This window comes from Calliphora vicina, chromosome 1 (assembly GCF_958450345.1).
Source record: "Calliphora vicina chromosome 1, idCalVici1.1, whole genome shotgun sequence".
NCBI classification, from domain to species: Eukaryota; Metazoa; Arthropoda; class Insecta; order Diptera; family Calliphoridae; genus Calliphora; species Calliphora vicina.
Window position 1 is genome coordinate 64,519,000 of NC_088780.1, and position 12,937 is coordinate 64,531,936.

A 12,937-nucleotide genomic window follows, 5' to 3' on the forward strand; every position below is an offset into this window, starting at 1 on the left:
GGGAGTTCCAGGGTGGACCAGTCTGAGAACGTGGTAAACGTTTTGGAATACATTCATCCATATATTGGTACATGGTTTCATAAAAAATTTTAATCATTTTGTCGACAGAATGAGGCGTACCATTTGGGATGGTTAATAGTTGAAGCCAATTAGTATTATATAAAAGGTTATTAAAGTCAGTATAGTTCGTACGTTGGAAGCAAAACATTTTTTCCTTTTTTATAAAATTTTTAACGCAATAAAAACCTTGAATATTACAGCTTATTTCAATTGTGGGGTGGTAACGATCTTCCGGCAGAGTAACTGGATCAACACGATTTACTGTACATTCATTAGGTACATTTACAAATACCAGATCAAGCAATTTTCCAAAAATGTTGTATGATCCGTTGATTTGGTGTAGACATAAATTTGAAATCTCACTAAATACATCGTCGCCATTTCCATCAGATCTTATGGGTATATAATTGTTATTCTCATTGAAGAATTGCCAGGTAATTTGAGGTAAATTAAAGTCACCAAGAACAAAAATGAGATCATCAGGATTTGTTTTTAAAGAGACAATTTTAATTGAAGCAATGTGCTGTTGATAAATTAATCAGGGACCGAAAATAATAATTATTCTTGAAATTTCTAAGGAAAAAAGCCATCACAGGATAATATCGGAGAGTCAAGTCAAGCATACCATTTTGATTGTTTTCAACTATAATTTCATAAAATAACATGCTTTTTAAATCCTTGATTTTTATTTTTTTTGTCAGAAATAATTGTTATTTTCTGATTTTTATTTTTTTTTGTCTGAAATAATTGTTATTTTTGATTTTTATTTTTTTTTGTCAGGAATATTTGTCAAACTTTGAGTTTTATTTTTTTTGTTAGGAATATTTGTCAGACTTTGATTTTTATTTTTTTTGTCAGAAATAATTGTTATTTTTTGATTTTTATTTTTTTTGTCAGATATATTTGTCAGACTTTGATTTTTATTTTTATACCCTTCACCACGAGTGAGTGGCAAGGGTATATATAAGTTTGTCATTCCGTTTGTAATTTCTACATTTTTCATTTGCGACCCCACAAAGTATATATATTCTGGATCGTTATAGATAGCGAAGTCGATATCGCCATGTCCGTCTGTCCGTCTATTCGGCTGTATGTTGAAATCAACTTTCCGTAGCCCCCAAATAACTTACTTACGGTTGCCATTTAAAATCGGCCCACAAATGGCTGAGATAACGGGACAACCTCGATTTTTGGCCTATTTTTGATCTATATCTGGATAGATATTTCAAAGTCCATTGCAACGATGTATGTATATAAGGCTTTGACCTACAATGGGTCAAAATCGGGAAAAATATTTTTTAACCCGAATTTTTTTTTAACAAAAATTTTTTATGTTCATAAATTTTTTTTTACCAAAAAAATTTGTCAAAAATTTTTTTGTTTCCCAAAAAAATTTTTTGTCATAAATTTTTTTTACCAAAAAAATTTTTTGGTAAAAAAAAATGCCTATATTAATGACTTAGTTATCCAGATATAGATCAAAAATAGGCCAAAAATCGAGGTTGTCCCGTTATCTCAGCCATTTGTGGGCCGATTTTCTCGTATCAATCATGTTTGTAAGTTATTTGGGGGCTACGGAAAGTTGATTTCAACATACAGTTGATTTCAATAGACGGACATGGCGATATCGACTTCGCTATCTATAACGATCCAGAATATATATACTTTGTGGGGTCGCAAATGAAAAATGTAGAAATTATAAACGGAATGACAAACTTATATATACCCTTGCCACTCGTGGTGAATCAAAGTCTGACAAATATATCTGACAAAAAAAATAAAAATCAAAAAATAACAATTATTTCTGACAAAAAAAAATAAAAATCAAAGTCTGACAAATATTCCTGACAAAAAAAATAAAACTCAAAGTTTGACAAATATTCCTGACAAAAAAAAATAAAACTCAAAGTCTGACAAATATTCCTGACAAAAAAAAATAAAAATCAAAAATAACAATTATTTCTGACAAAAAAAATAAAAATCAGAAAATAACAATTATTTCTGACAAAAAAAATAAAACTCAGAAAATAACAATTATGTTGTGATTTTTATTATAAATGTCATAATTGTTACGGTCCCTGAAATTAATAAATCCGATTGAGGAGGAATGTACGAACAGGTAATAAAAACTTTCTTGTGATTTATTTTCATGACCACAGCAATAAACTCAATGTTATAGGCTGCATCAAATTTTAATTCCTCAGCTGAAAATTGATTAGAGATCGCTATTAATACACCACCCCCAGTCGTATTTGTAATTCTATCTCGACGGTAGACTTGAAAATTGTTGCAAAAAATTTCCATATTTAAAAAAGTATTGTTAAGCCAGGTCTCGGTGAAGCAAATAACATGATGATTCAAACTAAAACTATCTTGATATAGTTTAGAGCATTTACTTTTCAGTCCTCGAACATTTTGATATATAATATTAAGTTGAATATCATTAGTATTAATTAGTTTTTTTGGTTTGTTGGTTGACGTGGTGGAAGATGTACAGTATTGTTTACACGTTGATTTATATTGTATTCATATTCTCGAACTATAACATGATTTGGCCAGAATGACGGATCAACAACACAGTCAAAAATATTAAATGGAACAGTAATTTTAAAAGACGTTATACTCCTTGTTTGTGAATAAGAAAATTTGTGAACAATAATGTCGACATTTTGGTTGAGCTGAGATTTAATATAAAAATCAATATCATCAGCAGAAGTGTCAAATGCAAAGCGTGATATGAAAATTTGTTTCTTTGGAGGGACTACTCTTAATTCCCTACGAGAAATAATATTGTTTCCATTATTCATTACAACTTCGGCATAATTTAAATTTGTAACAGGGTTGGTGTTGATGGCAGAACTAGAGGCAACTGGATTATTTAATGGATCCTCATATACTGCCGTGGTAGAGTTTCGTGATGAGGTTGTAGCAGAATTACTTAAAGCAATGCAGTTGACAAAAGAAGTAGCAGCATCAGTTTCAGCATATTTTAAATTAGTAGCAGGGTTAGTGTTGATAGCAGAATTAGAGGCAACAGGATTATTTAATGAGGCATCGGAAGAAGCAGCAGCATCAGGATTTAATGGTGTAAGTAAAGCAGCATTAGAGTTGGTGTGATTTTCTTTATTGTTTTTTCTGGATGATTTCCGTCTTTTGGGAGAAGACTCAACAGGAGATTTTATTGAGTCAAGACATTTAAAATCATCAAAAAGTTTACCATAATTAGAAATTCTATCCGAAAGCTTATTTGCTTCATCTTGAATTTCTAAAAAATGGTTTTTTGTTCCTTGGAAAAAACGGTAAAATGTTACACTAATTTTTCTGCAAGAATTACAGCACCAGTGAAGTCCATTATTCTTTACAAGAGAATCGGCAACATGTACAGATAGACCACTACATTTTACGTGACAGAGACCATGACATAACCAACAAATAATCATCCTTTCATCATCATTAGTAATGGCACACTTTTTATTTACACAATTCATTTTAAACAGTATTGTTTGTTGGGTAATACAAATTTTAAAATTAACGGCAAAAGTTTAATGTGTTTTAAATAAGCAAAAGCAATGACTCTCAAACTGTTGTAATTTGGCACTACACTTTAATTACCAGTGTTTATGTAACTATAACAGCTGTGTGTATGTTTGTTGTTATTTACTTAAAGTTTCTTTTATTTTGATTTGTATAATTGTTTCAATTGTTGTTGTTTATAATATACTGTAGTTGTATTTATTATTAATTTCACAATTTATCACTGTACGAGTGTAGTTTATAAACTGCTATCAATGTCACAGGTAGTATATATTGCAAATTCAACAGTATACAAGTTTTTAATTATAATTTCTTTTAAAACAAATTAATTTGTAATTTATAAAAAGAGCGGCTTAAGAACACGACCGAACAGAACCAGAGATGGAATTGTTTCTGAAATAATCATACTTATGTAACTACTTTAGGTTTGGACTAGCATCAAATGTCTGCCCAGTACCGCAATTCTGTAAGTTTTTATATATTCCTACCGATGTCGGTAAGTAACGAAAAATATCGGTTGCTCTAACGAATTTAATATTCAGTATTTGAAGTTAACGATTTCTCTCGGTAATACATATTAACGACGAATATAGATAAAAATATAAATTTCAATATTTTTAAAATTAAAAAAATCATTTTTATTTATTAAAATGTTCACTGTATTTTCGTGTTGGTAGATAAAATTGTAGTCGTGTGAATAAATAATCGCATTTATATTTAAAAATCAAATACCAGCTCCCCCAAATACATATATTAGCGAAATCTACTGAAAACAGAAGAACAAGAGTTTTTTTTTCTAAAAATCAAAGTAACCCAGTGTATTCCATATGTCTATGCCACCACAAGTGATCATTGATTCAGAATTTAGATATTTGTTGTTATAAGGACCGTCGAAAAATTCGGATGAATTTCCTTCTAAGAAAACGGTCTTAAAAATGATTTTTTAGCTTTTATATAAGTTTATACTCGTATCACATCGCTAAATAAATTGCTCACTAGGAAATTTGAATATAGGGATAAACATTATACACTCCAGAAATGTGTTAAATAAGGATATTATGCCCCATATAAAAATTGCTCTTAAAATTCGAATACTATTTTTTAAAAGCAAATGATAATTAAGGCAAGTTAATTTGTACATTTAAAACTCAAATCGGTCTGTATCTAACGAACACAAAAAGGTTGACCAATAGTATTTTCAAAGAACGGCTTATTTCAAATATTTATGTTGCAAAACTAACTTCTTAATAATTATCGTTATGGCTTAACTAGAACATTTTATTTGTTGTTAACCTGACAAATGTCGTTATTTACCGACTATTTTTAACGAAAATAATCCGTATAATTCAATTCGAAGTATTTTTAACTTATGAATTTTGATAACTTAACGACAAAATTTTGTCGTTAAAAAGTTACAGAATTCCGGTACTGAGCTTCCACAAGTATAGTTCTCTACCCCAGCAGAAAACTTCACTTTTATGTTTTTAATATTTATTTTGTTATATTTTTGTGTCTTCTTTGAACAAATATGTTATGGATTCAAAAGTAAATAAACGCCATACAGCTGTTTGGCTTACAGCATTGCCAACACGATATAATTACATCTTTTCGTATGTTTATACCCTTCAGCTTCGTGAGAAGGGTATATATAAGTTTGTCATTCCGTTTGTAATTTCTACATTTTTCATTTCCGACCCTATAAAGTATATATATTCTGGATCCTTATAGATAGCGGAGTCGATTAAGCCATGTCCGTCTGTCTGTCTGTCTGTCTGTCTGTCTGTTGAAATCAATTTTCTGAAGGCCCCAGATATATCCGGGATCCAAATCTTCAACAATTCTGTCAGACATACTTTCGAGAATTTTGCTATTTAAAATCAGCAAAATCCGTCCATAAATAACGGAGATATGAGCAAAAATCCGAGACAACCTCTGAAAATTTCATCAAAAAACACATGCTTTGACAAAAAAGCAACAAAACGTATGGTTGGATGGCAAGCTTTGCGTATTTTGTTTTTTTTTTGGTGTTTTGTTTCTTTTGGCGTTGTTGTTGTTTTTTATACAACTAAACGTTTGTTTGGTTGTGTGTTGGTTTTTTTGACAAAAAAACAACAAAACGTATGGTTGGATGGCAAGCTTTGCGTATTTTGTTTTTTTTTTTGGTGTTTTGTTTCTTTTGGCGTTGTTGTTGTTTTTTATACAATTAAACGTATGTTTGGATGTGTGTTGGTTTCATTGCCTTGCGTATTTTGTTTTTGTTTTTTCTTTTGGTGTTCTGTTTCGTTTGGCGTTGTTGTTGTTTTTTGTGTTCTTGATAAATTTAGGATGCAGTACGCTGAAAGTGGGCAATGTACATACATACCTATGTACTAATTATAAAAAATAATAATGCATCCACAACAAAGGTGAAGGGTATATAAGATTCGGCATAGCCGAATATAGCACTCTTACTTGTTTTATTTTAAATTTTAGTATCAACTTATACAATGGCAACCACGGCTACGTAGAGATTTGACAATAGAAGTGACATCGTAATATTTCGGCGTTGACTAAACGCAATGCCGTAGTGATTTATAAAATTTTATATTTTTTGTTACGCGTTCACAACAGCGTTGGTGAAACGTTTAACGCAAGTGATTTACACAATTAGGTCCTATGAATTTTGTAATTGGATTTGAATTTTTGTTTTTTCTGTGCACTTTTTCCTTAATTTCTAAAATTATTATTATTATATTATTAAATAATATTTATTGTAAACTTATATCCAGTGTTGCCAGTTTAGTCTTTTTGAGGCTAAATTTAGCCTTTTTATTTACTCTTTAGCCTCGAAATTTTGGTTTTAGCTTCGTGGCTTTTTTCTAGCCTTTTCTTAATTTTAAAATAGCCTTTTTTGAAATTAAAAAAGGCTAAAAATTTCGAGACTAAAGAATAAATAAAAAGGCTAAATTTATATTTGTGAACCATTTTCATTTTAATTTATTAGCTTTTCAACATACTCAAGAATTGTGCAGTATTAAAAGAACAAATAACAATTGCCAATATCAAGTGGTTCAAAATGAAATAGAGTATTTTATATCTGAAAGCTTAAATGTCTAGCAAATTCTCTTTCAAGACAAAATTGTTATTACACATTATATTCATCATTATATAATGGACAAGAGCCCCACAAACTCTTGAAGGCTTGTGATACTCGATGGCGATCAATAGCCGTTAAACGTCTTGTGGATCTATGCTTCGAGTTAAAACCCATTTTGTTTTAATTTCGTCAAACCAGCAATTCTAAAAATCCAAACTTTTAAGTAATTAATACACTGATTATAATTTGGCGTACCATCTTTTTTTAAAACCAGTATTGCACAAAGTACAAAAAGTAAATAAATCATTTGCTGTTTTCTGATTTAAAATTCAAGGAATTTGATCCATTATCGTCGCCAATTGAAAATTGTTTAATGTTTTTGACACATTTTTCATACTAGTTTGATGAATAAGAGATAAAATAAAGAACGTTTTAATTAGTGAAGATTATGACAAAAATAATACGACAAATTAAACTAATTGAGCAATTGCGACAAAGATTACCATTTGAAAACTATACGCAAAATCAATTTTTTTCCCGTTGATAATAAAATAGTAAAACCAAAAAAAATATATTATGTCATATTGATAGTGAAAAATTAAAGTGCTAATAAAATTACGAAGCTTAAGGCTCAGGGGCAGAATATATTAAACTACAAATGGACAAATATAGAACCAACAATGTCCATTTTCTGACATGGTTAATCTAGTATTTAACTTTTTAGTACTTCCTTTAAGTAAAGCAGATGAATTTTATGAACATATTTTCTAATTTTTTATTTAAAAATAAATATAAACCAAAATTCTTAATTTATAATATTTTAGCTTTTTTTTGGCTTTTTTTCTAAAGCGGTTTAGCTTTTTCTGGCCTTTTTTTGAAACCAATATAGCTTCTTTTTTCGCCAGCTCCTGGCAACACTGCTTATATCATAAGTAGAAAAGGCTATTATTTTGCCTGAACTCTTTAATAATATTTGTAAATAACATATTGTAAAATACCATTTCATGTTAAATAAAGATGTAAATATCTTATGTAATAGTTTTTTGTTATTGGGCAGACCAATTGAAATTAATGAAATTAGGAAAAAATGCTTCTATGGCGATCCTGCGTGTAACTTTAGAAGCTAGTTCACAAGACTTTTTCAGTAATTAAAAGAACTTATTTACTAATAGTGTTTTCACACTGAGTGGTTTTAATGCAAAAGGTTTTATCGTTAAAACCATTATTAAAACCATTATTAAAACCTTGTTTTACCATACAAAATTATTATGATAAAACCTTCTTAAAACCACTTTTGAATTGGTTTTAAGTAGGTTTTATGAAATAAATTCAGAGCTAAAAAAAACAATAATGAAAAATTAAACAAATATGTATTAAAACTTAATATACCAAGAATGATAGAAAAATAGATTACGCATTGCGCATGTTTTTTATTTTTTAAAAAAATACCTGTTCAATGTATTACGTCACATCAGCAATAAAATTTTCAATATTTTATTATTTTGAAAATAAAAATTGTTAAAAAAATATAAAAAACGTGACAAAAATGCTAAAAAATTTAAAAAGTGTATATATTGCAAACATGAAATGCATTGTAAAAAATTGCAATAGCACCAACAACTCTAAGGCGTGCGAAATGAGTTTCTTTTTACTTCCAACGGACCCAAACATTCAAAAGCAATGGTTAAGTTTTTGTGGCCGTGGAAAAGAAATAAACCCCAAAACTGGATATATTTGTATGCTGCATTTTCAACCTGACGATGTCGAAAATAGGTTGCAGTTCGAAATTGGTAAGTACATAACATTGACGTTTAAAAGTATTTATAAAAATCTGTATTGTTCAAGGGTTCGATGACACACCGGATTTGGAAAGAACACAAAAGTCCCTTACTGGTAAATATATTTTATATTTCTAACTATTAGAAAATTTTAATGGTCTTTATTTATGTATATTGTAGGCATTATATTTAGCCAAATAGATCTATCACACGAAGATCAAGAAAGCGGCGAAGAGGAAGATCTAAGTGATCTGGCATATGATGGCTTAGAAAAACTTGCTGGTTACATATGTCACAGGTTAAAAGAGCATGAACCCAATATCTATGTGCCAAGAAATGAGTTGGAAGTTTAGCCTTATACCTGGACCGATCACCTCAGTGAAGGGGGCTTATCAAAACCCACTGAGGAGATGATGGGTAAAATAAAAGAACTTCACACAATTTTTAACACCATAAACAATGAAGGTTTGCTCATCACGGAAGGTTTTTTAAAAAAGCACATAGAGCTGGCCCAAAAAATTGATTGCAGCGAAAAAATTAAAAAAATATTTTTTCGAGCTCGTATGTACTTCAAAATTAGAATCCTAAACCATGAACTACGCGAACTCTACAAACAAAGAAAACGCAAAATTAACAAAACATTAAACTAAAAAGTTTATTGTCACATACATATACATATTTAAATAAAAAATTTTATTTTAAAAGAATAATACCTCTTGTATTTTATTTGTAAAATTGGTTTAAAAACATAATCTGTTACATATTCTTCATTACTAAAACCAAAATGCTTTATTTTCCTTTAATTTATACAAAATTTTCACTGTTTGTTTATGTTTTACTTTTGTTTTTTTCAAGTACTAGGCTGATGTGACGTAGATGCGCAGAACGAATTTTTTTTTAAATACTGAATGCGTAATCTATTTTTCTATCATTCTTGTTAATATACTGTAGATAATTGAATAGTGAGGGCTTTACTTATTTATGTAAAAAATGAATATTTTGTTAATAAGCTTAGAATATGTAGATATTTAAATATAAAAACAAGCTTTGACATCTGTTAGAACCAAAAAGCGAAAAAAAAGTAATCAGCCGATTGACTGACTCCACCTTGTTGCTCAATAGCAACAATAAAAAAATACAAAAGAAAAAGAGGCTTTTGGACAGAAAATAATGAAAATGTTTTTATTGAAATGTTGGAGGAAAAAAACAAACAAAAACATCTGTTGTACCGTTTGTCCAATAAATGTTAAAACCAGATTTATGAAAACTTACAGTGTGAACGCAAAATTAGCTAATTAAGGTTTTAACCATAATACCAGGTTTTAAGTTTAGGTGTGAAAACACTATAAGGTATTCAATTAATCCGGTTTCTGGTTTAATCGGTTAAACCAGCAAATAATTAATCGGTTAATTTTAAATTATTCGATGAACCAAATAATATCTATTTAAATTTTAAACTGAAAAAAAACACGAATTTTATGTTGGTACTTATTTAAGTATTTTATTAATAAAAATAACAAATGTATAAAAAAATAAAGAATTTTCTTAAGAATTAATAAAACTTGAATTGGAAAAAACTCTTTCGCTGATTTTAGATGTTGGAGAAATCGAAATTAAGGCATGATAAAGAATATCCAATATCTCATTTATTTTTTTACCATATAAAATCCTCCATTATACTTGTTCTTTTTGGATTGTTTTTGGATTTTGAATACTTTTAATAATTTTGATAAGTTCTGATAAAAGACTCGTTTCAATCAAAAATTTCTGCGAAATTACTTCAGATACAATTTTCATATTTTTTTACAGCTATAAGTAGCTATCCTAGATTATATAAATAAATATGTTATCTGGAAAAAATATATTTATATTAATATTTTTTAACTTTTAACATCGCCACGCACATGTTACATTTGTCACGCACAATTACACCTTACTTTTATAATACATACTTGGTTGTTTCGAACATCCTAAAAAATAAAATGCAATACAAAACAAGTAAGAAAGTATCGTCGGTCAAGCCCGACCATATAATACCCTACACTAAGTAAATGAGCAAAATAATTTTTCTTTTAAAATTTCAATCATTTATTTTCGTGAACGATTTTCGGAAGTAGGCCTTATATGAGAGCTATGACTAATTATGGACCGATCATCATAAAATTAGGTGGTGTGATTTATGTCTATATGAAAGTTATTCCTGTTGTATTTTATGAGTATTCCAACATTTTTAAGAGATTTATGCTCGTTGAAGTAATTTTCGGAAGCGGGTCTATATGGGAGCTATGACTAATTATGGAACGATCATCATAAAAGTTTGTGACATGATTTTTGTATATATAAAACTTATTTGGAGTGAAATTTGTGTAGATACCTATATAAATTAAATATTTATGACCGATAAAGTCCAATTTCGGAGGACATTTGTATGGTGGCTAGGTGAAAAAATGCACCGATTTCAGCCAGTTTCAATAGGCTTCGTCCTTGTGCCGAACAAATTGTATGTTCCAAATTTTATCAAAATATCAAAAAAAGTGTAACATGTGCGAAACGCGTGAATTTTTTTTAATGGATATATAATACCAAAATGTTTTTAATCGTGTTTACCATCTCAAAACCCACACATAATACCATTTTCCGGGAAAGAAATTCTAATATCTGAGACTGTAGTGAAACATATATCAATTTCGTAACGCACTTGTTACATTATTTCTTATTCTATTAAACTTCATTTATCTTGAAATTTCGTTGATAGTTATTCCTATGTATTATATATAAATACTAGCTGCCCCGGCAAACGTTGTTCTGTCATAACTCAGACAAAGTTTGAAGACTCCCACTATAATAGTACTCCAGATATGCAATAACAAATTTTTACTTTGTACGGGAGGTGCCATGCCCATTGTTCCTATATAGGTCAATTGTGAATCTAAACCATCCAGGAACACACTCAAACACACACAACAAATTTCATCGAAATCGGACCAGCCGTTAAGGAGGAGTTCAGTTCTAACACACGTACAGAAGAATTATACATATATATAAAGAAGATAAGCAATTTATAAACGAATTTTTAGCAAAAAGTTTTTTTTTTTCACTTTCTGTAATAACGAACGCACGCACTTACTGCAAATTATGCTAAAAAAAACTGCAAAACTTTAGCCCAACTTATTCACTCACAAAAGTAACGGAAAACAAAGGAAAAAACCGTTATTTTTAAAAATTCAACTTTGCAAACAGGGGTGCCAGATAATTTTCAAGGAAAATCAGCAACTTTGTCAAAAAAAATCGGCATTTAGATTTAAACAATCTGCAATTTGTCGGCAATTAAAAAACACTTGGTATAAATGTATGAAATCAAACATTTTTATTAAAAAAAATATATATCAAAACAAAAGAAACCAATTCAGCTTATTAAAGATAAAATTTTATTTCTGAATTATAATTATTTTTAATATAAGTAAAAATAATGATGAAATGAAAATTGGTTTTAAATTTTTAAGAATTCATACTTGAGTTTGTCAAGTTTAGAGTAAATAATACCTTCTAAAGATTCGTTTACAAGGGAACATCGAAATTTTGTTTTATTAAGATTGACCTGACTAAAAATACGTTCAACATTCGCAGAAGAATGTGGCAGTATCATTATTTGTTGAAAATTGCCTAACAATGGGAAAGCAGTTGTTTTATCGCCACGCTTTTGTCCACAAACAAAATCATCAAAAATGTCCTTAAAATTCAAAAGCACAAGATTTTATCACTTAATATATCTTCATGAAAAATGTTTATTTCAGTTAAAAAGGACCGTTAGTTTTTTCACATTTTTGTTTTGGTTTGCTACCTTTATTATTCATAGTTTGATATTTTAAAAGCATAAAAGTAGTAAAGTAAATGTAAAGAACTCTAATCATAGAGATTTGTCAAACAAAAATACAACAAATCATATGTCTGATACAAAAACCAAATACATTGACAAAAACCAAATACAAAAACTTAGGTTTTTGACAATTACGTCTCGTCTCTATGTAACCCTATGACTGTAATTCGAAATGATTATATACCCATCCTTTTCAATCTCTAACAAAATAACATACATATTTTGCAAATAGTTTTGTTGAAGTATTTTGAGTTGCCAAAATAATCAAAATATATAAAGTAACCAAGGTTTTAGAATTAAGTAAAAAATCGGCATTTTTTGAGCAAAAATCGCGAAATCGGCACTTTGCTATTTTTAAGGTATAAAATCAGCAAAATGCCGATAAATCGGCAAATCGGCAAATCTGGCAGGCCTGTTTGCAAATGATGTTGTAAATCTACAGATTATATTTAACATAATTTCTCTTCTCTCTTTACAATTTGATTTTTTACCCATACGGATGACTTTTCTGTGGAATTCGTGATATATGTGTTAAAGTTCATTTGTGACCAGATCACTTCATTTGTTTTTCGGGTATCATAATTTTTTTTAAGGATTTTGCGTAAATAAAAA

General features: G+C 29.1%; 1 protein-coding gene across 2 annotated transcripts in view; it reads right to left on the reverse strand.

The window, feature by feature from the left end:
* LOC135949243 (synaptic vesicle glycoprotein 2B-like) overlaps window positions 1–12,937 on the reverse strand; it is a 115,898-nt gene that overhangs the window by 33,818 nt on the left and 69,143 nt on the right. The gene's annotated exons all lie outside the window — the stretch shown is intronic.